Source organism: Tachypleus tridentatus, chromosome 8 (assembly GCF_004210375.1).
Source record: "Tachypleus tridentatus isolate NWPU-2018 chromosome 8, ASM421037v1, whole genome shotgun sequence".
Lineage (NCBI taxonomy): Eukaryota > Metazoa > Arthropoda > Merostomata > Xiphosura > Limulidae > Tachypleus > Tachypleus tridentatus.
In genome coordinates, this window is record NC_134832.1 from 49,423,628 (window position 1) to 49,449,232 (window position 25,605).

At 36.7% G+C, this 25,605-nt stretch overlaps 1 pseudogene across 1 annotated transcript in view; it reads right to left on the reverse strand.

Annotated features, from left to right (window-relative positions):
• Window positions 1–14,915: 14,915 nt before the first annotated feature.
• The window catches only part of LOC143222362 (protein TANC2-like), an 88,926-nt pseudogene continuing 78,236 nt past the window's right edge, over window positions 14,916–25,605 (reverse strand). Inside the window, exons 24-25 of the transcript XR_013012202.1 lie at window positions 20,273–20,455; window positions 14,916–18,307 (exon numbers count right to left, since the gene is read on the reverse strand). The product of XR_013012202.1 is annotated as a protein TANC2-like (transcript). The remainder of the gene's footprint in view (window positions 18,308–20,272; window positions 20,456–25,605) is intronic.

A 25,605-nucleotide genomic window follows, 5' to 3' on the forward strand; every position in this document is an offset into this window, starting at 1 on the left:
TAAACAGAGAAGCTCGTACGGCAATGAAACGGTGGGTGTTAAGACACGCCTATTGTAAGTTACAAATTATCAATCAATTGGATTTTGTTTTAAATTTCACAGAAAGCTACACGAGGGCTATCTGTCTTCCAATTTAGCAGTGAAAAGCAGCTAGTCATTACCACACGTTACACTTTTATTAACAAATAGTTTGACTGACCGAAAAGGCATATTCGGTGTGGGGGATGGTATATAGTTTGTTTTGAATTTCCCGTAAAGCTACTCGAGGGCTATCTGCGCTAGCCGTCTCTAATTTAGTAGTGTAAGACTAGAGGGAAGGCAGCTAGTCATCACCACCCACCGCCAACTCTTGGGCTACTTTTTTACCAACGAATAGTGGGATTGACCGTCACATTATAACGCCCCCACGGCTGAAAGGGAGAGCATGTTTGGTGCGACCAGGATTCGAACCCGCGACCTTCGGATTACGAGTCGAACGCCTTAACCACCTGGACATGCCGGGCCCGGGGATAGGAATAGAGAATCTTAGATTGCGAGTCGAGCGCCCTGACCACCAATTAACTGAAATGAACTGATTGTGTATTGAGTTTCTATCTTAAAGTACATTAAAAATTCAACACAAAAATACTTGTTTTGATTTCCTACCTGTGTTACACAGATGTTATTATTTATATATATTTATTAGCTGCAACTTTGGACAAGTTAAGGTTTCGCCCGTATACCGTATTAACAAGTAATAACGTAATGGCCATAGGAAAATCTTCAAGACAAGTGACACGTCATTATAGCTAATTATCTCTCTCTCTCTCGGGTTTTGGGTATCATATATATACCCTGAAGGGTCAGGCGCTCTTTGACCTTTTTCTCCTTCCTTTACTTGTATAATCATGCAGAGTTGTTTGGTGTTAGTTACTGCTTTAGGGTCAGAGTGGGCTGAATTGTTCCAACCCTTTTCAGGGCAATGCCCATGTACTGGTATACATTTACAGTTATCAGTATGTCCATGTACTGGTATACATTTACAGATATCAGTACGTCCATGTACTGGTATACATTTACAGATATCAGTACGTCCATGTACTGGTATACATTTACAGATATCAATATGTCCATGTACTGGTATACATTTACAGATATCAGTATGTCCATGTACTGGTATACATTTACAGATATCAATATGCCCATGTACTGGTATACATTTACAGATATCAGTATGTCCATGTACTGGTATACATTTACAGATATCAGTATGTCCATGTACTGGTATACATTTACAGATATCAGTATGTCCATGTACTGGTATACATTTACAGATATCAGTATGTCCATGTACTGGTTGCTAATTACCTTTGAGATAGATTGGTTTACTTTGAATTTCGCGCAAAGCTACTCAAGGGCTATCTGCGCTAGCCGTCCCTAATTTAGTAGTGTAAAACTAGAAGAAAGGCGGATAGTCATCACCACCCACCGCCAACTCTTGGTCTACTCTTTTACCAACGAATAATGGGATTGACCGTCACATTATAACGTCCCCACGGCTGAAATGGCGAGCATGTTTGGTGTGACAGGGAGTCAAACCCGTGACCCTCGGATTACGAGTCGAGTGCCTTAACCACCTGACCATACCAGGCCAATTATCTTTGAGATAGTAATCACTTACACTCACACGACCACTATACGTATTTGTTATATTATCTCTAATTCTCAGAACTTATGAATGAAAGCAAAACATCCACTGGTCAACTAAGAGGTGAATAGTAGTGATATGTGCGCTATTTTAAAATAATTTTATGAACAACGATTTGTATGATGTGAAATGGATTAAATAAGCTATTTAGGAATGACATATTTAGGGTAAGAATTAATAAAACAATATTATTTATTCAAGTAGACTTTAAAACAATACATTTAGTGAAGAAACAGGGAATTATTGAAAAAGGTGTAATATTCTGCAGAATGTATCGTTTGTTTGTTTGGAACTAAGCACAAAGCTATACAATAGGCTATCTGTACTAGCCGTCCCTAGATTAGCAGTGTAAGACTAGAGGGGAGGCAGCTAGACATCACCCCACCGCCAACTCTTGGGTTACTCTTTTACCAACGAATAGTGGGATTGACTATAACGTTATAACGTCCCCACGGCTGAAAGGGCGAGAATGTTTGGTGATTCGAACCTGCGACCCTCAGATTACTAGTCGCACGCCTTAACACGCTTGGCCATGTCGGGCCCACTAGGGTGCTATAGAGTGCAATTTCCTGTAATTTTTAAACTATATCCATAAAATGTTTGAATGTTTATGGAGTTTAATAAATATTTACATTTTTAGTAAGAATTTGAACAATATAAAACAAGAGGAACCACAACAATATAAAAAAATACAAATAGTTTAAACATATCATTTCAAACACTCTCTTGTTTTGTTTCCAAAGCAGTGACTTTAAGATATCGTATAAAACAAGAACATCAAAGCGTAGGCGTTTTGAAGGTTAGTTTCTTAAATACCTCGATTAATATGCAGTCTTTGTACCAGAGAAACGACAGTCTCCTGCTTCTATTTTACTCAATAAAAATTAAGGTTTTACAGTGGTGGGTATAAAAGACATGTTATTAAAGCCATCTGGTGGGTATTTTACTAATAATATGCATATACCCAAAACTAGAATAACAAACAAACACACAAAAACTGGTTAACGTGTGTGTTTTCTTATAACAAAGCCACAGCGGGCTATATCTGGTGAGTCTATCGAGAGAAATCGAACTTCTGATTGTAGCGTTGTAAATTCGCCGTACCAGCGGGGGGCAAACTGGTTAATAAATTGGAAAACAATTACGTATAAGAATAAATGAAGCGTTTTTTTTTTGGGGGGGGACATGCTACATGTTTCGACAGAGTGGTGCTCAAACATACACGAGGTACGTACCAGAGTAAAAGCCCGACATGGCCAGGTAGGTTAAGGCGTTCGACTCGTAATCTGAGGGTCGCGGGTTCGAATTCCGGTCGCACCAAACATGCTCGCCCTTTCAGCCCTGGGGGCGTTATAATGAGGTTGTCAATCCCACAATTCGTTTGTAAAAGAGTAGCCCTATAGTTGGCGGAAGGTGGTGATGACTAGCTGCCTTCCCTCTAGTCTTACACTGCTAAATTATGGACGGCCAGCGCAGATAGCCCTCGAGTAGCTTTGCGCGAACTTCAAAAACAAACCAAGAGTAAATTACTGCATTATAATTACGAATCGTTTTTCGTTTTCTTATCAGTATAGTGTTCTTCCAAGAGTTCACATGCATTACTGGATGTTAATTTGATCGACATGTTTGTCGCGTGATTTTTGGTTAAACAATTTGAATTTTGCCAGAAAAACCGTTTCCATTATCAACAACTGCCGCCAACAAAAACACTAGAAACGTAAGGTGACGACCACAAAACTCGAAAGTAATCTCTCTTTCCTCTTCTATTCGGTCTACACTGACAAATAAAATAACAAAATAAACATTGGTAAAAAATTTGTGTTCTGCTTCTGAAAACAACAACAAAATCAACACTTAGAAGGAGTGTAACTTAATGCACTGAGAACTTTGGAAAGTCTCCAAAGGAGTGTAACTTAATCCACTGAGAACTTTGAAAAGTCTCGAAAGGGATGTAACTTAATGCACTGAGAACTTTGTCTCCATTGGTTTTTCAAAGTGAACTAAATCAATGAGGTTGTTTCATTGATTTCTTCAACGTACAACAACCATAGAAGAAAGGGGATCCTGTCTGAAAAACAAATAGAGGGAAGGGGATCTTGTCTATAAAACAAACAGAGGGGAGGGGATCCTCTCTGAAAAACAAATAGAAGGGAGGGGATCCTGTCTGAAAAACAAATAGAGGGAAGGGGATCCTGTCTGAAAAACAAATAGAAGGGAGGGGATCCTGTCTGAAAAACAAATAAAGGGAAGGGGATACTGTCTAAAAACAAATACAGGGGAGGGGATCCTGTCTGAAAAACAAATAGAGGGGAGGGGATCCTGTCTGAAAAACAAATAGAGGGGAGAGGATCCTGTCTGAAAAACAAATAGAGGGGAAGGGATCCTGTCTTAAAAACAAATAGACGGGAGGGGATCCTGTCTGAAAAAAAAAAACAAATAGAGGGAGGGGATCCTGTCTTAAAAAGAAATAGACGGGAGGGGATTCTGTCTGAAAAACAAATAGAGGGGAAGGGATTCTGTCTGAAAAACAAATAGAGGGAAGAGGATCCTGTCTAAAAAACAAAATCAACAAGAACGATTTATTTCCCTGTGTTTTATTTTCTAGTGACCAGATCTATCATAGAATATTCTAACCGCGAGACTCGGTATGGAGTTTGTTACGATTTATCGTTTCACAAACAAACTATTTTGTATGATTTATGCTTTACAAAAAGAAAAGAAAATTCCAGGAAGTTTTTACAAATATTGATATATTTTTATATGAAATGTTAAACCATTTAACAACTCAATCCATACCTAAGTTGAAATTGGTCGCGGGTTAGAATCTCCGTCAAACTAAACATGCTCGCCCTTTCAGCCGTGGGTTCGCTACTATGTGACGGTCAATCCCACTATTCGTTTGTAAAAGAGTAGCCCTATAGTTGGCGGAAGGTGGTGATGACTAGCTGCCTTCCCTCTAGTTTTACACTGCTAAATTATGGACGGCCAGCGCAGATAGCCCTCGAGTAGCTTTGCGCGAACTTCAAAAACAAACCAATAGTAAATTGCTGCATTATAATTACGAATCGTTTATCGTTTACTTATCAATATGGTGTTCTTCCAAGAGTTCACATGCATTACTGGATGTTAATTTGATCGACATGTTTGTCGCGTGATTTTGGTTAAACAATTTGAATTTTGCCAGAAATACCGTTTCCATTAGCAACAACTGCCGCCAACAAAAACACTAGAAACGTAAGGTGACGACCACAAAACTCGAAAGTAATCTCTCTTTCCTCTTCTATTCGGTCTACACTGACAAATAAAATAACAAAATAAACATTGGTAAAAAATTTGTGTTCTGCTTCTGAAAACAACAACAAAATCAACACTTAGAAGGAGTGTAACTTAATGCACTGAGAACTTTGGAAAGTCTCCAAAGGAGTGTAACTTAATGCACTGAGAACTTTGGAAAGTCTCCAAAGGAGTGTAACTTAATGCACTGAAAACTTTGGAAAGTCTCCAAAGGAGTGTAACTTAATGCACTGAGAACTTTGGAAAGTCTCCAAAGGAGTGTAACTTAATGCACTGAGAACTTTGGAAAGTCTCCAAAGAAGTGTAACTTAATGCACTGAGAACTTTGGAAAGTCTCCAAAGGAGTGTGACTTAATGCACTGAGAACTTTGGAAAGTCTCCAAAGGAGTGTAACTTAATGCACTGAGAACTTTGGAAAGTGTCCAAAGGAGTGTAACTTAATGCACTGAGAACTTTGGAAAGTGTCCAAAGGAGTGTAACTTAATGCACTGAGAACTTTGTCTCCATTGGTTTTTCAAAGTGAACCAAATCGATGAGGTTGTTTCATTGATTTCTTCAACGTACAACAACCATAGAAGAAAGGGGATCCTGTCTGAAAAACAAATAGAGGGGAGGGGATCCTGTCTGAAAAACAAATAGAGGGGAGGGGATCCTGTCTGAAAAACAAATAGTGGGGAGGGGATCCTGTCTGAAAAACAAATAGAGGGAAGGGGATCCTGTCTGAAAAACAAGTAGAAGGGAGGGGATCCTGTCTGTAAAAACAAATAGAGGGAAGAGGGGATCCTGTCTGAAAAACAAATAGAGGGGAGGGGATTCTGTCCGGAAAACAGAGGGAAGAGGATCCTGTCTGAAAAACAAAATCAACAAGAACGATTTATTTCCCTGTGTTTTATTTTCTAGTGACCAGATCTATCATAGAATATTCTAGCCGCGAGACTCGGTATGGAGTTTGTTACGATTTATTGTTTCACTCACAAAACAAACTATTTTGTATGATTGATGCTTTACAAAAAGAAAAGAAAATTCCAGGAAGTTTTTCCAAATGTTGATATATTTTTATATGAAATGTTAAACCATTTAACAACTCAATCCATACCTAAGTTGAAATTGGTCGCGGGTTAGAATCTCCGTCAAACTAAACATGCTCGCCCTTTCAGCCGTGGATTCGCTACAATGTGACGGTCAATCCCACTATTCGTTGGTAAAAGAGTAGCCCAAGAGTTGGCTGTGGGAGGTGATGACTAGCTGTCTTCCCTATAGTCTTACACTGCTAAATTAGGGACGGCTAGCGCATATAGCTCTCGTGTAGCTTTGCGCGAAATTCAAAAGTAACACACAAGTTGAAATGTGTCATTCGTCATGAAGCTCTATACTTTTGCAGCTAGAAAACTGATCAAGTTACCAAGTAACTTTCTCCAGCATTCTTATTTCATTGATCGTCGCACTTCTGATGTTAAACGGAGTCCGTTAATAGTTTTATAACATTTGGTTGACCGACTGATTGTTTGAAACTGAGCACAAAGCTGCACAATGGGCTAACTGTGCTCTACCTACCAAGGGTATCGAAACTCGGTTTTTAGAGTTGCAGACCCGCAGACGTAACGCTGTGTCACTGGGAGGAGGGCGTAACATTTGAAGTCACCAAGCTATTTACGAAATTGAAATTTTCTATCTCGAACTATCGCAGTGCCACAAGAAACCCAATTTTAAAATACCGCAGTATCATAAGAAATCGAATTAAAAGTGTCTTAGTGCCATAAGAAACCGAATTATAGAACACAAGACTCTGATCTATAAAGTATCGCAGTACCAAAATAAATTGAATTATATAGTGTCTCAGTATTGTAAGAAACCGAATTATAGAGGACCACAAGAAACAGACCTATCAAGTGTTGCAAGACCAAAATAAACTGAATTATATAGTGTTGTAGTGCTATAATAAACCGAATTATATAGCATCACAAGTCTCTGACCTATGAAGTATTGCAGTGCCAAAACAAATTAAATAAAATAGTGTCTCAGTGCCATAAGAAACCAAATTATGAAATGTTTCAATACCGTACAAAACAGAATTATAAAGTACCACAAGAATTTGCACTATGAAGAGTTGCAGTACCCCAATAAATTGAATTATAAAGTGTCTCAGTACCGCAAAAAATCGAAATTTGGAGTGTCGCAGTACGACAAGAAACCGATTATAAAATACCGCTGTATCAGAAGAGACTGAATTATTAAAATCCCAGATATATATCATAAATTTATATCTTTAAGTTCTTTCTGAAATGATAAGTTGTCTAACAAAAGTGATGCAGAAAGTTCTAATATATTTGTTCTTGAGTTAGGAAAAACGTTATTTCATTGTCTTATTTAAGAACACGGAAATTTATTTTTCTAATTTTGTCCACGGTTAGAAACTATGAACTAAATGGGTTATAACGACTCCTACTTGTTATCTACGGTTAGAAACTATGGACTAAATGAATTATAACGACTCCTACTTGTTGTCTACGGTTAGAAACTATGGACTAAATGAATTATAACGACTCTTACTTGTTGTCCACGGTTAGGAACTATGGACTAAATGAATTATAACGACTCCTACTTGTTGTCCACAGTTAGGAACTATGGACTAAAAGAATTATAACGACTCCTACTTGTTGTCCACGGTTAGGAACTATGGACTAAATGAATTATAACGATTCCTACTTGTTGTCTACGGTTAGGAACTATGGACTAAATGAATTATAACGACTCCTACTTGTTGTCTACGGTTAGGAACTATGGACTAAGTGAATTATAACGACTCCTACTTGTTGTCCACGGTTAGGAACTATGGACTAAATGAATTATAACGACTCCTACTTGTTGTCCACGGTTAGGAACTATGGACTAAATTAATTATAACGACTCCTACTTGTACACGGTTAGGAACTATGGACTAAAAGAATTATAACGACTCCTACTTGTTGTCCACGGTTAGGAAATATGGATTAAAAGAATTATAACGACTCCTACTTGTTGCCCACGGTTAGGAACTATGGACTAAATTAATTATAACGACTCCTACTTGTCCACGGTTAGGAACTATGGACTAAAAGAATTATAACGACTCCTACTTGTTGTCTACGGTTAGGAACTATGGACTAAATGAATTATAACGACTCCTACTTGTTGTCCACGGTTAGGAACTATGGACTAAATGAATTATAACGACTCCTACTTGTTGTCCACGGTTAGGAACTATGGACTAAATGAATTATAACGACTCTTACTTGTTGTCCACGGTTAGGAACTATGGACTAAATTTATTATAACGACTCCTACTTGTTGTCCACAGTTAGGAACTATGGACTAAAAGAATTATAACGACTCCTACTTGTTGTCCACGGTTAGGAACTATGGACTAAATGAATTATAACGATTCCTACTTGTTGTCTACGGTTAGGAACTATGGACTAAATGAATTATAACGACCCCTACTTGTTGTCTACGGTTAGGAACTATGGACTAATTGAATTATAACGACTCCTACTTGTTGTCCACGGTTAGGAACTATGGACTAAATGAATTATAACGACTCCTACTTGTTGTCCACGGTTAGGAACTATGGACTAAATTAATTATAACGACTCCTACTTGTACACGGTTAGGAACTATGGACTAAAAGAATTATAACGACTCCAACTTGTTGCCCACGGTTAGGAAATATGGATTAAAAGAATTATAACGACTCCTACTTGTTGTCCACGGTTAGGAACTATGGACTAAATTAATTATAACGACTCCTACTTGTCCACGGTTAGGAACTATGGACTAAAAGAATTATAACGACTCCTACTTGTTGTCTACGGTTAGGAACTATGGACTAAATGAATTATAACGACTCCTACTTGTTGTCCACGGTTAGGAACTATGGACTAAATGAATTATAACGACTCCTACTTGTTGTCCACGGTTAGAAACTATGGACTAAATGAATTATAACGACTCCTACTTGTTGTTCACAGTTAGAAACTATGGACTAAATGAATTATAACGACTCCTACTTGTTGTCCACGGTTAGGAAATATGGACTAAATGAATTATAACGACTCCTGCTTGTTGTCCACGGTTAGGAAATATGGACTAAATGAATTATAACGACTCCTGCTTGTTGTCCACGGTTAGGAACTATGGACTAAATGAATTATAACGACTCCTATTTGTTGTCCACGGTTAGGAACTATGGACTAAAATAATTATAACGACTCCTACTTGTTGTCCACGGTTAGGAACTATGGACTAAATGAATTATAACGACTCATACTTGTTGTCCAAGGTTAGGAAATATGGACTAATTGAATTATAACGTATTCTGCTTGTTGATCACGGTTAGGAACTATGGACTAAATGAATTATAACGAATCTTACTTGCTATCTAATGGTAATCCTTGATTTACATACAATCCACTAATTAATGCTTTAAACCGCTTTAGACCAGGTGGGTTAAGGCGTTCGACTAGTAATCCTAGGGTCACGGGTTCGAATCCCCGTCACACCAAACATACTCGCCCTTTCAGCCGTGGGGGCGTTATAATGTTACGGTCAATCCCACTATTCGTTGGCAAAAGAGTAGCCCAAGAGTTACCGATGGGTGGTGATGACTAACTGCCTTCCTTCTAGCCTTACACAGCTGAATTAGGGATGGCTAGCGCAGATAGCCCTCGTGTAGCTTTGTGCGAAATTCAAACCAATTTTACACGTGTCGATGCTAGAACATTTGATCTTCCGATACGCAGCCTGGACAGTATATAAACATCAAATAATAATTAGCAAATAATTCTATATTTATCCGAGGACAACTTCACTCGTTATTTCAATCCAAGTCTTATTATTATCAGTTTAATATTATTGTTGATTAATGTCGTCCATTTTTGTTTTGCTTTTGACAAATGAAATAAAGAAAAGCCAGCTCACTCGCCATTAAATGTAAATAACCTTACGCCGTCTTCAAACTTTTCCAAAATCATAGGCTACTACTAGATATGTCCAAGTTCTTGTACAGGACTAACTGCTGTGTTTGTCAACATTGTTCACGTCAACTTATGGAAGACCGAGGTCTAAGTTCGTGTATTGCCGTCTTTTAATGGCGTTCGTAAGAAGGCGTGAGCATACAAAGAACCACTGAACAAGATGTGCTTCACATGTTTTTGGCACATTGAAAAATTAACCTGATAACAAATTATTCTGGGGACAATTAAAGAGGTCATACGAGGCTCATTAGGATGAGTTACGATTTGCAATTTCCTGAATTTTCGATCTAAACCACATGTGTCACAATTACACCCTAAGTACGTTGTAGTAAATTAAATTCTAGAGAAACAGCAGTATTTAAAGATCCCTTTAGGCTACATGAAGCAGACGTGAGAACCAAATAAACTCAGCGTGACACCCGGCTTTGATCTTTCCAAAAAGTACAAAACATCACAATATCTAAACTAATAGAGTACACTTCTAGGCAATCTGTGGAACCACTTCCCAATACTTAACTAATAAAGTAAATTACTTGTCAATTTATGAGACCACTTCACAATACATAAACTAACGAAGTACAATACTAGCCAATCTGTGGAGCCACTTCAAAATACGTAAATACAATACTAACCAATTTGTGGAGCCATTTCACGATATCTAAATACAATACTAGCCAATCTGTGGCTCACTTCACAATACCTAAATACAATACTAACCAATCTATAGAGCCACTTCACAATACGTAAATATAATACTAACTAGTCTGTGGAACCACTTTACAATACCTAAATACAATACTAACCAATATGTGGAGTCACTTCACAATACCTAAATACAATACTAACCAATCTGTGGAACCACTTCACAATACGTAAGTACAATACTAACCAATCTGTGACTCACTTCACAATACCTAAATACAATACTAACCAATCTGAGGCTCACTTCACAATACCTAAATACAATACTAACCAATCTGAGGCTCACTTCACAATACCTAAATACAATACTAACCAATCTGAGGCTCACTTCACAATACCTAAATACAATACTAACCAATCTGTGGCTCACTTCACAATACCTAAATACAATACTAACCAATCTGTGGAGCCATTTCACAATATCTAAATACAATACTAGCCAATCTGTGGCTCACTTCACAATACCTAAATACAATACTAACCAATCTATAGAGCCACTTCACAATACGTAAATATAATACTAACTAGTCTGTGGAACCACTTTACAATACCTAAATACAATACTAACCAATCTGTGGAGTCACTTCACAATACCTAAATACAATACTAACCAATCTGTGGAACCACTTCACAATACCTAAATACAATACTAACCAATCTGAGGCTCACTTCACAATACCTAAATACAATACTAACCAATCTGTGACTCACTTCACAATACCTAAATACAATACTAACCAATCTGAGGCTCACTTCACAATACCTAAATACAATACTAACCAATCTGTGGCTCACTTCACAATACCTAAATACAATACTAACCAATCTATAGAGCCACTTCACAATACGTAAATATAATACTAACTAGTCTGTGGAACCACTTTACAATACCTAAATACAATACTAACCAATCTGTGGAGCCACTTCACAATACGTAAATATAATACTAACTAGTCTGTGGAACCACTTTACAATACGTAAATACAATACTAACCAATCTGTGGCTCACTTCACAATACCTAAATACAATACTAACCAATTTGTGGAGCCATTTCACAATATCTAAATACAATACTAGCCAATCTGTGGTTCACTTCACAATACCTAAATACAATACTAACCAATCTGTGGAGCCACTTCACAATACGTAAATATAATACTAACTAGTCTGTGGAACCACTTTACAATACGTAAATACAATACTAACCAATCTGTGGCTCACTTCACAATACCTAAATACAATACTAACCAATCTGTGGAGCCATTTCACAATATCTAAATACAATACTAGCCAATCTGTGGCTCACTTCACAATACCTAAATACAATACTAACCAATCTATAGAGCCACTTCACAATACGTAAATATAATACTAACTAGTCTGTGGAACCACTTTACAATACCTAAATACAATACTAACCAATCTGTGGAGTCACTTCACAATACCTAAATACAATACTAACCAATCTGTGGAACCACTTCACAATACCTAAATACAATACTAACCAATCTGTGGAGCCACTTCACAATACGTAAATATAATACTAACTAGTCTGTGGAACCACTTTACAATACGTAAATACAATACTAACCAATCTGTGGCTCACTTCACAATACCTAAATACAATACTAACCAATTTGTGGAGCCATTTCACAATATCTAAATACAATACTAGCCAATCTGTGGTTCACTTCACAATACCTAAATACAATACTAACCAATCTGTGGAGCCACTTCACAATACGTAAATATAATACTAACTAGTCTGTGGAACCACTTTACAATACGTAAATACAATACTAACCAATCTGTGGCTCACTTCCCAATACCTAAATACAATACTAACCAATCTGTGGAGCCATTTCACAATATCTAAATACAATACTAGCCAATCTGTGGCTCACTTCACAATACCTAAATACAATACTAACCAATCTGAGGCTCACTTCACAATACCTAAATACAATACTAACCAATCTGTGGCTCACTTCACAATACCTAAATACAATACTAACCAATCTGTGGAGCCATTTCACAATATCTAAATACAATACTAGCCAATCTGTGGCTCACTTCACAATACCTAAATACAATACTAACCAATCTATAGAGCCACTTCACAATACGTAAATATAATACTAACTAGTCTGTGGAACCACTTTACAATACCTAAATACAATACTAACCAATCTGTGGAGTCACTTCACAATACCTAAATACAATACTAACCAATCTGTGGAACCACTTCACAATACCTAAATACAATACTAACCAATCTGAGGCTCACTTCACAATACCTAAATACAATACTAACCAATCTGTGACTCACTTCACAATACCTAAATACAATACTAACCAATCTGAGGCTCACTTCACAATACCTAAATACAATACTAACCAATCTGTGGCTCACTTCACAATACCTAAATACAATACTAACCAATTTGTGGAGCCATTTCACAATATCTAAATACAATACTAGCCAATCTGTGGCTCACTTCACAATACCTAAATACAATACTAACCAATCTGTGGAGCCACTTCACAATACGTAAATATAATACTAACTAGTCTGTGGAACCACTTTACAATACGTAAATACAATACTAACCAATCTGTGGCTCACTTCACAATACCTAAATACAATACTAACCAATTTGTGGAGCCATTTCACAATATCTAAATACAATACTAGCCAATCTGTGGTTCACTTCACAATACCTAAATACAATACTAACCAATCTGTGGAGCCACTTCACAATACGTAAATATAATACTAACTAGTCTGTGGAACCACTTTACAATACGTAAATACAATACTAACCAATCTGTGGCTCACTTCACAATACCTAAATACAATACTAACCAATCTGTGGAGCCATTTCACAATATCTAAATACAATACTAGCCAATCTGTGGCTCACTTCACAATACCTAAATACAATACTAACCAATCTATAGAGCCACTTCACAATACGTAAATATAATACTAACTAGTCTGTGGAACCACTTTACAATACCTAAATACAATACTAACCAATCTGTGGAGTCACTTCACAATACCTAAATACAATACTAACCAATCTGTGGAACCACTTCACAATACCTAAATACAATACTAACCAATCTGAGGCTCACTTCACAATACCTAAATACAATACTAACCAATCTGTGACTCACTTCACAATACCTAAATACAATACTAACCAATCTGAGGCTCACTTCACAATACCTAAATACAATACTAACCAATCTGTGGCTCACTTCACAATACCTAAATACAATACTAACCAATTTGTGGAGCCATTTCACAATATCTAAATACAATACTAGCCAATCTGTGGCTCACTTCACAATACCTAAATACAATACTAACCAATCTGTGGAGCCACTTCACAATACGTAAATATAATACTAACTAGTCTGTGGAACCACTTTACAATACGTAAATACAATACTAACCAATCTGTGGCTCACTTCACAATACCTAAATACAATACTAACCAATTTGTGGAGCCATTTCACAATATCTAAATACAATACTAGCCAATCTGTGGTTCACTTCACAATACCTAAATACAATACTAACCAATCTGTGGAGCCACTTCACAATACGTAAATATAATACTAACTAGTCTGTGGAACCACTTTACAATACGTAAATACAATACTAACCAATCTGTGGCTCACTTCACAATACCTAAATACAATACTAACCAATCTGTGGAGCCATTTCACAATATCTAAATACAATACTAGCCAATCTGTGGCTCACTTCACAATACCTAAATACAATACTAACCAATCTATAGAGCCACTTCACAATACGTAAATATAATACTAACTAGTCTGTGGAACCACTTTACAATACCTAAATACAATACTAACCAATCTGTGGAGTCACTTCACAATACCTAAATACAATACTAACCAATCTGTGGAACCACTTCACAATACGTAAATACAATACTAACTCCTCTTTGGATCCACTTTACAATACCTAAATGCAGTACTAACCAATCTGTGGAACCACTTCACAAGAGCTAAACTAATAAAGCACAATACTAACCAATCTGTGCAACATTATTCAACATTTGGACAGCCCCTTCTTGTAAACACCACCTATTTTAGGTAACAGTTTCCATACAGTGATTTTTATCGTGTTTCCTGTTGTTTTGGGCGTGTCACTTAAACACACACAAGAAAATAGTGTAGCATAGAAACAAAATAGAAAACAGTGTTTATTATATACGGTATTTTCTACATCTTATGTTTCATAATATCATAGTTTTTGTTTTTAAGGCAAAAACACCACATTATTTGTTTTCATCTTCAACTGTCTTACACAACAAACTTTTGCATCGTTAAATTTTCTTTGATTTTAACTGTCTAACACTGACACCAGAAATTTGTTTATATATACACATCCGATTTGTTTGTCTTGTTATAGGCATGGCCAGGTGGGTTAAGGCCTTCGACTCGTAATTCGAGGATATCAGGTTCGAATCACCAAACATGCTCGTCCTTTCAGCCGTGGGGGCGTTATAATGTGACGGTCAATCCCATTATTCGTTGGTAATAGAGTAGCCCAAGAGTTGGCGGTGGGTGGTGATGACTAGCTGCCTTCCCTCGAGTACCTTTGCGCGAAATTAAAAAAAACAACAACAAACAATTATTACCCTTACCGTGCCTATTGGAACTGAGAGGAATCAGAAAACGTTCGATTTCTCTGTAGAATTACTAAAACCTTTTTTGATAATAACAGTCTGTGTGGCTAGTATTAAATATTTATTAAAACGTCCTTAAATGTTTATTTTTGTTTCGGCAAACACACGATCTCAGTCAACTGAGTATTGAGACAAACATTAGAGAATTGTAACCGAGAGTCTTTTAGACTGATGGAAACTATATTGAAGTTGTTTGTGTTTTGAATTTCGCGCAAATCTACACGAGGGCTATCTGTGCTAGCCGTCCCTAATTTAGCAGTGTGAGACTAGAGGGAATGCAACTAGTCATTACCACCCACCGCCAACTCTTGGGCTACTATTCTACCAACGAATAGTGGGATTGACGGAACCTTATAACGCTCCTATGCACGGCTGAAAGGGTGAACATGCTTGGTGTGACGGGGATTCGAGCCCGCGACCTTCAGATTACGAGTCGAGTGCCTTAACCACCTGGCTCTGCTGGGTCATTAGCTGTTATGAGTTTAACAAATTTCTCCTGAGATTTTCACTCTCTATTAAGTTGGTCCTAGAGCTGTTATTTTTTCCCGAAAGTAAACAAACAAATAAACTCACTCATATATATTTATATATATCGTTCGTTATCGATTATAGTTCGTGGTCTGAGACGGACAATATTGAATCAATAACAAGAAATGTGATATATATATATATTGGCTTCCTATGGTTTAACTTACGTGCCTAAAATGTATAAACTGAAGTTTAATTCTGCAATCCACAGGAAAAATAAAACACCAAAATACACGTCAACTTACGTATAATTCATCAAATATATTTGATGTTCAAACTTTTATTGGCAGGCTCTGTTTCTACTACGAAGTGATTCCACTAACGTTTCATTATTTCTTTTTGTGATTAATTTTCTTTGGATAAGCGAGTCTAATATTGTTTTTTATACCAAACTAAGACTTAACTAATGAGAAGTATTACAAGTATTTTTTATTAATTAAAATCCATCAGTAATAAAACCGTTTATTTCCCGTATCTTAATTTAAAAATCAGGGTAGTTGCGTTAATCACTGGTTGTATTAACAACCACAATCCTATGAAAGCACACGCTCAATTGTTACTTTAAAAACTTCAACCATCTCAGATAGTTAATATGAAAACTGTTAGTTGAACTTGTAAGACAAACTTTAATTTCAAGTATCTTTACAAAACTTATGAATGGACGTTTTTCTCTGGTTTCCTAGAACAATATAATACCACTAGTTGTAAGACAGATTCCAGACTCTCAACTTGGAATAACAATACAATAACAGTAATGGTCAGACAAATTCTAGATACCCAGCTTGGAAGAACAATACAATACCACTAATGGTCAGACACATTCTAGATTCCCAGCTTGGAAGAACAATACAATACCACTAATGGTCAGACAGATTCTAGATACTCAACTTGGAAGAACAATACAATAACAGTAATGGTCAGACAAATTCTAGATACCCAGCTTGGAAGAACAACACAATACCACTAATGGTCAGACACATTCTAGATTCCCAGCTTGGAAGAACAATACAATACCAGTAATGGTCAGACAGATCCTAGATACTCAACTTGGAAGAACAATACAATATCAGTAATGGTCAGACAGATTCTAGATACTCAACTTGGAAGAACAATACAATACCAGTAATGGTCAGACAGATTCTAGATACTCAACTTGGAAGAACAATACAATAACAGTAATGGTCAGACAAATTCTAGATACCCAGCTTGGAAGAACAATACAATACCACTAATGGTCAGACACATTCTAGATTCCCAGCTTGGAAGAACAATACAATACCAGTAATGGTCAGACAGATTCTAGATACTCAACTTGGAAGAACAATACAATATCAGTAATGGTCAGACAGATTTTAGATACCCAGCTTGGAAGAACAATACAAAACCAGTAATGGTCAGACAGATTCTAGATACTCAACTTGGAAGAACAATATAATACCACATAGCTATTAGAAATGTTGTTTTTGGTATAACTTATTGATAGACATTGTTGTGATGAAAAGTGAACAGAAACACGAGAAATAGACAACTGAACTGGTCGACAAGAATATTACATCCCATTACAAGAATATTACATCCATTACAAGAATATTACATCCCATTACAAGAATATTACATCCCATTACAAGAATATTACATCCCATTACAAGAATATTACATCCTTTTTTCACACATTGTTCGATCCATTTCAAGATGGCAGATTCTTATTCCAATTAAATAGAGTAAAGACGAAACCTGATTGAATTCATGTCATTATGTCCTCTACATCTACAGTTAGAAACGTTCACACAATTTACCAGTTTCAACCAGATTTCTTTAAGAAATAAACAAACAGGAACAACAAACGATGAAGATCTAAATCATACTAAGAAAACGCTTCCGCCATACGGTAAATGTTTTGATTGTACATCAAACCTGAAGCAAGAATGACTAGCCACTGGACACACCATTTGGGGTCATAATGTATTTGCCCAAAAGAACAATAATAAATCCCAACCTTCGCTCTCCGACAAAGTCCTTACGTGGTACGTACAAACCAGTGCATGCTGCACGTTAAGTAAAGGCAACCATTGTGCTCTCTGCGTTACTGTGTCTCATATTCCTGGAATAAATTTACCATTATCTTGTGCACCAAAATGTCCTTCTTAAAATCTATTATAACACGAAATCTCTTTACTATCTTTGACATAAGTCAGTCTAACCTTAATCGGATAATCTAAATATTTAGATCATTGTCTCGATGCTTGGCATTGTGCACTCTAATGGTTTAGAAGGTATCTGAGAGAAGACGTTGACGATACTAGTAGTACCCATACACTCTGTTGGTTCACTCAGAAGTTTTGTATTTGTATGAAACCTGAAACAGAAGCAACAGCTACAATAAATACTGACGTTCTAATATACATCTTATTGAAAAACATGCACATATTAGGTTCGTGTTATTCTCATTTGTAAATATCACTTCACCACTGTCATTGGTAAATATATATATATATCAAATACCTGGTGGAAACTGAAATATCTTATTATTGGTAAACACACATATATTATAATCATACATTTTAAGCCATAAACAAAACACATTAACGTGCAACAAAATATGATGCATATTTTAAAAAAGGACCCTAGGATATAAGCTACAACGTGGGATTATAAAATGTATCCTAGGTTTTGGAGGTGACTGTTGAAGTAGGACCCATATTCTGGTGGGGATACACTGTCTATCAGTCCTAGTGTCCAATTCAATAGTCCCAGATAAGAAAATTAGAAATTAGGAGAGCGAGATGTGGGTGCTCAAGCACACAACGTCCCACATCTATATCACGCTACACTGCCTGCTGACAGTTGTGGGAAGATGACTGCTCTCCAAGTTAAAATAAGAATAAGATAAACATAAAAAGATAAAGACAAATATATATCATTGATATATACATCAAATACATGGCAAAAATCGAATACTACTGTCATCGGTAAACATATATATGTATATATTTCACATAATACTGAAATACCTTTAACAGTGAGAATACTCAAGTGATACAATTTTGCAGTATTTATAAGTAAGAATAACGTATTTAATTAGCTATAATCGTTATAGGGTTCATTTTAATTTTTAATCTAAATAAATAACTCTTATACAAAGTTAGTATTATCAGAACCAAGAAGTTTTTACTTTAACTTGTATCGGGTTTTTTGGTAGCTACAAAGGTGTTTAGTATTTGTTAAAGGTTTAGTGTTTTTTTCTCATTTGTTTGGGTATTGTTGAGCGCAAAACTACACATAACATGTGTCAAAATAAACTGGATTACTATAATATGCGTGTAAGATAGTACTTGTTTTATTTTTATTTTTTTGCATATTGTAGGTTCCCTTTTAAACAACATACGGATTACGAAGTTGAGTTTGGTAATGAAATGTATTATTGAAGTTAGAGAGATTAATACCACGTTCTACTTTCTAAAATTATTAATATATATATTGGTTTATACATTTTATATTTCATTATGCTTGTAATTATCAGTTTACTTTTACTTCTTTATGTAACATTACCTTCCCACAACTGACGGAAAAGAATGAGGGACACTTTTAATTTTCAAGTTCGGTTTCGGTTTGTTTTGAATTTTGCGCAAAGCTACACGAGGGTTATCTGCGCTAGTCGTCCCTAATTTTGCAGTGTAAGACTAGAAAGAAGGCAGCTAGTCATCACCACCCACCGCCAACTCTTGGGCTACTCCTTTAGCAACGAATAGTGGGATTTATCGTAATATTGTAACGCCCCCACGGCTGAAAGGGTGAGCATGTTTGGTGTGACGGGGATAATTTTCAAGTTCTAGTTTCATTTCATGAATGCGTCTTTTTAACTAATTATCCACGACTGTGCCGATCCTATTTCTACATCTTCTATTAGGAAACATCATATAATTTCATCTTTGTAACTTGAACTTCAGTTATATTAGCCTCTTCTCAATGTGCAACATTGCATTTTTCAATTCAGATTTATTATGACTTCTGCTATGTGTTCTCTTCCCTATATGAAAAGTTGTCCCTTGCCTATAAAGGCTACTTTATTTATTTTAGTAATAAATTGGAATGGGTCTACTTGTTCAATTGTTATGACCTCTCTCCTTTTGTTAAACGCCCCACAGTGGCACAGTGGGATGTATGCGGACTTACAATGTTAGAATCCAGGTATCAATATCAGTTGCGAGCATGGCACACATAGTTCGTTGTGCTTAACTTCAAACAAACAAAACAAATCCTAAGTTAAAATATTTCTTTATATCTAAATATATAACTATTTTTTCACTGATGAATAACTCACCTGCTGACTTCCTCAGTAAAGTTTCCTGATCTAGAAGGTGTTGATGACACTATAGGCTGCTCTGATTCCTCGCGCGCAGAAGTCAACTCGTCCTTTAAACGTGACAGTGATTTTCTGAGATTCTGGTTCATTGGGGCCAGACGTAAGGCCTCCGTAATATCATTAAAGGCATCCTGCAGTTGGCTGTAAAATGAATAAAACTTGGAATTGCATTAAAAAAATAATCGTTAATAATTTCTGTATAAGGAAGATTTGATGATGTGTAAAATACTGTTTTGTATTATTACAATTATAAATGCAAAAAAAACCCTCAAATTTACGTACATTTCAAAGTTGTCGAGAACATTTTTGAGTATATATGATGAATCACCTCGAGGCCCCTAAAATTTGTTGAAGCACTTTATATTTCTCTTGAGCACTCCGTAAGAAGTATCATAATGGCCTGAGAAACTGACAGAACTGTGGGTATACTCCTAGCGCGTTCGTTTGTTTTATAAATTTTGCACAAAGTTACATGAGGGCTATCTGCGATAGCCGTTCATAATTTAGCAGTGTAAGACCAACTGTTGAGCTACTCTTTAACTAACGAATAGTGGGATTGACCGTTAAATTATAACGTCCCCACGGCTGAAAGGGTGAGCATGTTTGGTGGTACGGGGATTCGAACCTACGACTGTCACAGTGCGAGTCAATCGCCCTAACCACCTGGCCATGCCGGTCCTGAGTCTGGTTCGAGTTTCACACTTCACCAAGCATGTTTATACATAAGAGTGCATTTAAATATTTCTGTGTCACGATCTGTTCATAACACAATTCTTTCTATACAAGCACTGATTACGTTATGGTTGAACGCTGGGATAAAAAAATAATGTGGTTTCGATTCACATTGAGTGTTCTTCCTTTTCTACCAAATTAATGTCAATGTCTGTTTCTTGCGGCTCGTGGTCAAATATAATTGAACTTACAGTAAAGTTTAGGCAATAACAATCGTGTTTAACGTCATACAAAAGTTCGCAGGAAAAGAAAAACAGTTCTCAGTAAATACACTTTAAGATCACCTCCATCAACTGCCAGGTTAAATTAGATTAATACAGATTTTCTGTTATTAAACTTGGTTGAAGAGAAGTTGGTTTCTAGGTGACACAAATCATGTCTTTATTTCACTGATTTCCCAACAAGTTCGTTTTCATTCTCACAGTTTGTTTCTGTTTCGCATAAAGCTGGATTTCAATATCGTCTTTAAAAATGGAGAAACCAAGTACTGTCTGAAGAGAGTATACAAGTAAACTTATTGGTGGTGGGTGGTGATGACTAGTTGCTTTCTTACTGGTGTTACGCTGCTAAATTAGGGACGGCTAGCGCAGATAGCCTTCGAGTAGCTTTGCGCGAAATTCAAAACCAAACAAACAGAACCATCCGTCCCATGGACGAATGTAATGTAAATTCACGATTAATGAAAGGTTATTTTAACACATGAAAAGTTACTTCTCTTATACGTAATTGTAAAAAACTGCAAAATACATAATGTGACACGGAAAATTTGTGCGTATTTCACTCCCCATGGACACAACAAACCTTCATGCCAGATTTGATGTAGATTCACTAACAGTGGGTGACGTAGTTTGTTCATTTGTTTGAAGTCAAGCACAGAGCTACAAAATTAGTTATATATGCTCTGACCACCGGTATCGAAACTCGGTTTCTAGCATTGTAAGTCCATAGGCATTCCGCTGTGCCACTGGTGGGCGGCGAAGTACTGATAGAAAAAAATTGCGAAAACGCAAAACTAAAAATCTTCAGTGTATCTCCCTACAGACCCAATGAACATCCATACCAATTTTGGTGAAGATTATTCACGTTACAAAGACGTACAACAGAAAATATTGTTGTTTTTTTTAAGTTATTTGTTTGTTTTTTGAATTTCGCGCACAGCTACACGAGGGCTATCTGCGCTAGCCGTCCCTAATTTAACAGTGGAAGACTAAAGAGAATGCAGCTAGTCATCACTACCCACCGCCAACTCTTGGGCTATTCTTTTACCAACGAATAGTGGGATTTATCCTTACATTATAACGCCTCCACGGCTGAAAGGGCGAACATGTTTGGTGCGACAGAGATTCGAACCCGCTACCCTCAAATTAACCTCATGGCCAGGAAAGGGTACTCCAACTAGTTTTCGATATACAAGATAACAAGGCAGAACATTAATGATTTTTTTAGTACACAAATATTCTTTAGCTCGTCCATAGCTTTTCATACATTTCTCCTGTGTTTCTCAAGATCAAAACACATTAGACTTTGTTTGCCTGTGTTTCTCAAGATCAAAACACATCAGACTTTGTTTGCCTGTGTTTCTCAAGATCAAAACACATCAGACTTTGTTTGCCTGTGTTTCTCAAGATCAAAACACATCAGACTTTATTTGCCTGTGTTTCTGAAGATCAAAACACATCAGACTTTGTTTGCCTGTGTTTCTCAAGATCAAAACACATCAGACTTTGTTTGCCTGTGTTTCTCAAGATCAAAACACATCAGACTTTGTTTGCCTGTGTTTCTCAAGATCAAAACACATCAGACTTTGTTTGCCTGTGTTTCTCAAGATCAAAACACATCAGACTTTGTTTGCCTGTGTTTCTCAAGATCAAAACACATCAGACTTTATTTGCCTGTGTTTCTCAAGATCAAAACACATCAGACTTTGTTTGCCTGTGTTTCTCAAGATCAAAACACATCAGACTTTGTTTGCCTGTGTTTCTCAAGATCAAAACACATCAGACTTTGTTTGCCTGTGTTTCTCAAGATCAAAACACATCAGACTTTGTTTGCCTGTGTTTCTCAAGATCAAAACACATCAGACTTTGTTTGCCTGTGTTTCTCAAGATCAAAACACATCAGACTTTATTTGCCTGTGTTTCTCAAGATCAAAACACATCAGACTTTGTTTCCCTGTGTTTCTCAAGATCAAAACACATCAGACTTTGTTTGCCTGTGTTTCTCAAGATCAAAATACATCAGACTTTGTTTCCCTGTGTTTCTCAAGATCAAAACACATCAGACTTTGTTTGCCTGTGTTTCTCAAGATCAAAACACATCAGACTTTGTTTGCCTGTGTTTCTCAAGATCAAAACACATCAGACTTTGTTTCCCTGTGTTTCTCAAGATCAAAACACATAAGACTTTGTTTGCATGTGTTTCTCAAGATCAAAACACATAAGACTTTGTTTGCATGTGTTTCTCAAGATCAAAACACATAAGACTTTGTTTGCCTGTGTTTCTCAAGATCAAAACACATCAGACTTTGTTTGCCTGTGTTTATCAAGATCAAAACACATCAGAATTTGTTTGCAAATGCGATTCTTAAGTTTTTTTCTTAGGAGCTCTTGTTTTTTGTGCAATTATCTTCTGGTATTTGCAATTTAATCATCTTTGCCTTCATCTTCGGATGAGTCAGAAGTAGGTTTGAGGAATTTTAACATTAAGATTCAGCGTTCGACTCGCGTAGCGGACACATAACTGATAATTCTTGTGATCTGGCGCATAACAGTAAACAAACGTTAACTTTCTGATTTACCATGACACATAAAACAATATCTTACACTATGTAACACAAATTTTGTTCCTGGATATTATGTGTTACTTCTTAATTACTTATGTTGTAAAAGTACAGAAAACGGCCATTATTCCCTTCAAACTTTGCTTTTGTGACCTGAATAATGAAATTTAGAAATTAACTTATTTTCTATGTAAAACCTGACAAATCTGCACATTTTATTTACATATGGTCTGAATAAAACAACATATGAACCAAGATTTACATGTATTTATACTAAAGTTATACAAAAATGAACAAAAATGTTTAGAAGTGAGTAATTTTTCGAGATTTGCGACTGTAATGTAAATCACTTTCACGTATCAGCCACCAAATATAGTCTCTCATTATGTTTTCGTTATACACTCCTTGGTAGCGGCGTTCTAAGTCCAGTATATCTTAGTGAAAGCGCTCGCCTTATTCCACTGAGTATGTTTCAATTTTCTCTTTGAATTTATCAAGATGAGCGTCAAGGATATGTACTTTCAGGGACATCCTCCAGCCCTTTTTGCCGTAGTTCTTCACCAGAGCCTCAACAAGTTCCACATAATTTTCGGCCTTGTGAATGCCAAAGAAGCCCCGAACGACGAAGCTGCCCCAAGCTATTATTTCCTCCTTCCTACTGAACTTCTTGGAGAATTATCTGCACTCCAGGATCTTCTTTATTTGTGGTCTAACGAAGACATCAGCTTTGACCTTTGCCTCAGACAGCTTAGGGAAGAAGTCTCGAAGGATCTTAAAAGCTGTAGACTTCTTATCAAGATCTGTGACAAATTGTTTCATAATATCCAATTTTATATGCAATGGTGGGAACAACACCTTCTGGAGGTCCACTAGTGGCTCACATTTGGCACTGTGCCTCCCCACAGAGAACTCCGTCCATTGTGGCCAGTGCTTCCTGTTGTAGTGCACTGCAGTGTCCCTGCTGTCCCAAATAGAAAGATAACAGGGAAACTTGGTAAAGCCTCCTTGGATACCCATCAGGAATGCCACCATTTTGAAGTCTCCAATAACCTCCCAGCCATACTCATCACACTTTAAGGTTCCTAGCAAGGTCTTGACACTGCTGTATTCCTCTTTGAGGTGCACCGAATGAGCCAGGGGAAGAGACAGATACTTATTCACGTTATGGAGCAGCGCAGCTTTGAGGCTTCTGGATGAGCTATCAATGAAGAGGCGCCACTCGTTCGGGTTACGGACAATTTCAATTGCCTCGCACGGACTGGATACATTGTGGCAGAAGCAGAGCCCATCTTTACGAGTAAAGAAGCTTGCAAAATATGATGACGCTTCCTCTAACTTGCGGCTTGCAAGTTCTACAGCATTCTAGAAAATTCATGCAAGTTGTACAACATTCTAGAAAATTCTTGTAAGTTAGAGAAAATTCTCCATCAGCTACTCAGCACTGAATCTACCTGTAATGTTTTGGAAAATGAGTAAATTTGAAAATTTCATTACCCAGGTCACAACACCAAAGTTTGAAGAGAAATAATAGGTCTTTTCCATTTACTTTAGGCGTAAGCAATAGGAAAAAAAAACACTTTCTGCCCAGGAACAAGAAAAAGTAATTTTGTTACATAGTGTAATTATATCTTCTTTTGTCGCTGGAGTAACAATTCTATTTATTATTTTCCTTCTGTTTATAAGAAAAAGACCCAGCCTCGCCAGGAGGTTAGGCCGCTGGACTCGTTATCTGAGGGTTTCGGGTTCGAATCTCCGTCACACCAAACATACTCGACCCTTC